Source organism: Primulina huaijiensis, chromosome 12, assembly GCF_012295235.1.
Source record: "Primulina huaijiensis isolate GDHJ02 chromosome 12, ASM1229523v2, whole genome shotgun sequence".
Lineage (NCBI taxonomy): Eukaryota > Viridiplantae > Streptophyta > Magnoliopsida > Lamiales > Gesneriaceae > Primulina > Primulina huaijiensis.
Window position 1 is genome coordinate 5,421,483 of NC_133317.1, and position 3,240 is coordinate 5,424,722.

Below are 3,240 nucleotides of genomic sequence, written 5' to 3' on the forward strand. Positions count from 1 at the left end.
TTTATGAATTATATGTTTTTTATTTTTTTATTTAAATTTAAATTAAACTACATTGAAAACATAAAACAATTTTAATTTTTTGCATTGATCATATCAATTAATTTAATTTACGATATGATTTTGTATTATTTATGATATATTTAGTTGTTATTATAAACTGCATAAAAAATTCAAACCGATTTATATCATATTTAGATAATCAATTTTCAATAACAATAAAAAATTAGAAAATAGGTGCAACGTTCTGTATTAATCATGAGATAAATCAATCAAAAATATATTTGGCGCTTAAATTCTTATTAATTCGTTGATGTGATCTACTTGCATAAAAAAATAACAGAGATTTAAGTTTGCAATGTATTTTTCATTATCAAAATGTTATTATTTTTTCTTATATATTTTATTTTTTTGATTTAAGAGTATTATTTATATTTTCTTCATTTTATAAGGTTAATACATATATGAAATAATAAAAAATAATCAAGCGTCCGATCATGAAAAGAACAAAACATATTCTCCAATAATACCATATGCACACACATAGTTTTTGTCATATTTAAAAAATTTCCACCGAAACTAATATGCTATAAAAGAAAAAAAATTATAATTATTAATATATTCACCTACAATATTAAATATTTGAAATAAATAAGAAATAAATATGTAATTAAATGTGATATTTTTCTTCAATTTATTTTTTAAAATTTTAATTTTAATTTGATGTCCATTGAAAATATAAATCATTCTATTTAATTTCGATTATAATTTTGAGTTGTGTGTTAATTTTATATATTTAATTTTTATCGTTCTATATCATATTAATATAATATTAGGTTTTTCAAACTTTTTTAAAAAATGTCGTGAATTTTTAGTATATTAACTACCTATAAACTGTTATTATTATTATTATTATTATTATTATATATCTTAATAGTACTTTAATATATGTATTTTAATATATATATTTTTAACATGTTCAAAAAATGAATAATTAATCAAAATTTATTCATCTAAATAAGTGACAAAAAATTGAACTTTTTAAAAATATTTATTTATTATTTAAAATTTTTATAAACAAATAATATATGATTTTTTTAATATATTTTTCTATATTTTTTTTTATTAATAACAGTTTCACTTAAACAAAATAAATAAGTCAATTTATGAGATGATATTTTTATATGTTATCTCAAATGATATAAATATTTTGATATAATAATTTTTTATAATAATATTTAAAATTTAAATATATTCATTATATTATATCAATAACTTTAAATAATTATATTTAAAATTTAAATATATTCATTATATTATATCAATAATTTTAAATAATTATTCAAATATTAATACTTATTATAATCATTAATTATATATGATGAAATAACAGTTCCCCATTCTTTTACGCAATAAAACAAAAACAACTTACATTTCTCAAACATTAAAAAGTCGTGATAATAATACTGTTCTAACTGGTCCTTCCCCCCTTATTTTCCTTGCAAAATCCTACCCGTTTATACCGTCGAACATGAAGAAAAGGAAAAAATTAACAAATTTGTTCCGTAAAGTTTTCTTATTTTCTATTTTTTCCTGACTTGTTAGAACTAAGGTTTAGTCTTTCAATTTTGTTGTTTTGTTTTATTCTAGTTATATTTTGTATAATACTCCTTATAAAATGTTGATGTAATAATGAAAAATATTGATGTGTTCAGTATAATATAAGTACTATGATGAAATATATCATAAATCAATATAAAAAAAAGAAGCAAAATTACATGATTAAGATTAATGATGATGAAAAAAGAATAAAACAATTTAAACGACTTAAATGTATTATTTTCCCAAATACGAAGCCATGGAAGGCGTCAGCCACGGGCAAAAGTATATATGTTAATATCCACACGTTGACAATATTTAGACAAAATTGTAAACATTTGTAAAGAACCACAAATAATTAATTAGGTGCATCTGTCATATCATTGCTATATAATATTTTGTAAAGACATGTTTAAAAAAAAATAATAGGTGGAAAAAAATATTACGAATCAAAATCAATTTTCGAAAATAACAAAAAAGTATTATAGTTGAATTATAATCCGTCCCCTCTCTAACATTTCTATGTGCATCTGTCATATCATTACTATATATTAATATTTGGTAAAGACATGGTAAAAATATAGGTGGGAAAAAATATTATGAATCAAAATCAATTTTTCGAAAATAACAAAAAAGTATTATACTTCAATAATTATCCGTCCCCTCTCTAGCATTTCTATTTCATCTCTAATTTCTGGTCCTTTTCACACAAAAATCACTTGACATTAAAAAAAATTATTATAACATAAATTCAAGATATATAAATTCATTAGGAGGAATTTGGAGCAGTGGGTCTTCTTCTGGTGTAAAGTAGACGACGGTGGTGGGTACAGTCAAAGCACCGAAACGGGAGTAATAATAATCACGTGAAATTTGAGGAGTTCGTTTATTTTAAGCGTTGTGTGGCCGACAATCGAAAGGGTGTGCCCAATCTTCAGGCAACATCCCATGCAAAAAACGAGGTCTCATACATTATAACGGCCAGTTGGGTAAGAAGATTGGCCCAATTTTTTTTTTAAAAAAATTATATGTAAATTTTGTATAATTTTAGATTAATATGATATTAGTTCAAGTAGATCAATTTAAAATATTAAAATATTCTAGATTTTAAAATTCTAGCTCGGCTAGATTCATATTTCATGTTCCGTTACATCAACACAGTGTCATATTACATAAGCTGTAATTTAGTAATGATGTTGAGATATTCAAACCGTCGAATAAAACACGTGTTACTCTTTTTTATATTGCACCGATTCTATGATTCTGTTGACCCATGATCATCCTAGCAGATCATATTTTATATTTGATTACGTCTCTTTTATATATANTTTTAAAAAAAATTTATGTGTAAATTTTGTATAATTTTAGATTAATATGGTATTAGTTCAGGTAGATCAATTTAAAATATTAAAATATTCTAAATTTTAAAATTCTAGCTCGACTAGATTCATATTTCATGTTCCGTTACATCAACACAGTGTCATATTACATAAGCTGTAATTTAGTAATGATGTTGAGATATTCAAACCGTCGAATAAAACACGTGTTACTCTTTTTTATATTGCACCGATTCTATGATTCTGTTGACCCATGATCATCCTAGCAGATCATATTTTATATTTGATTACGTCTCTTTTATATATA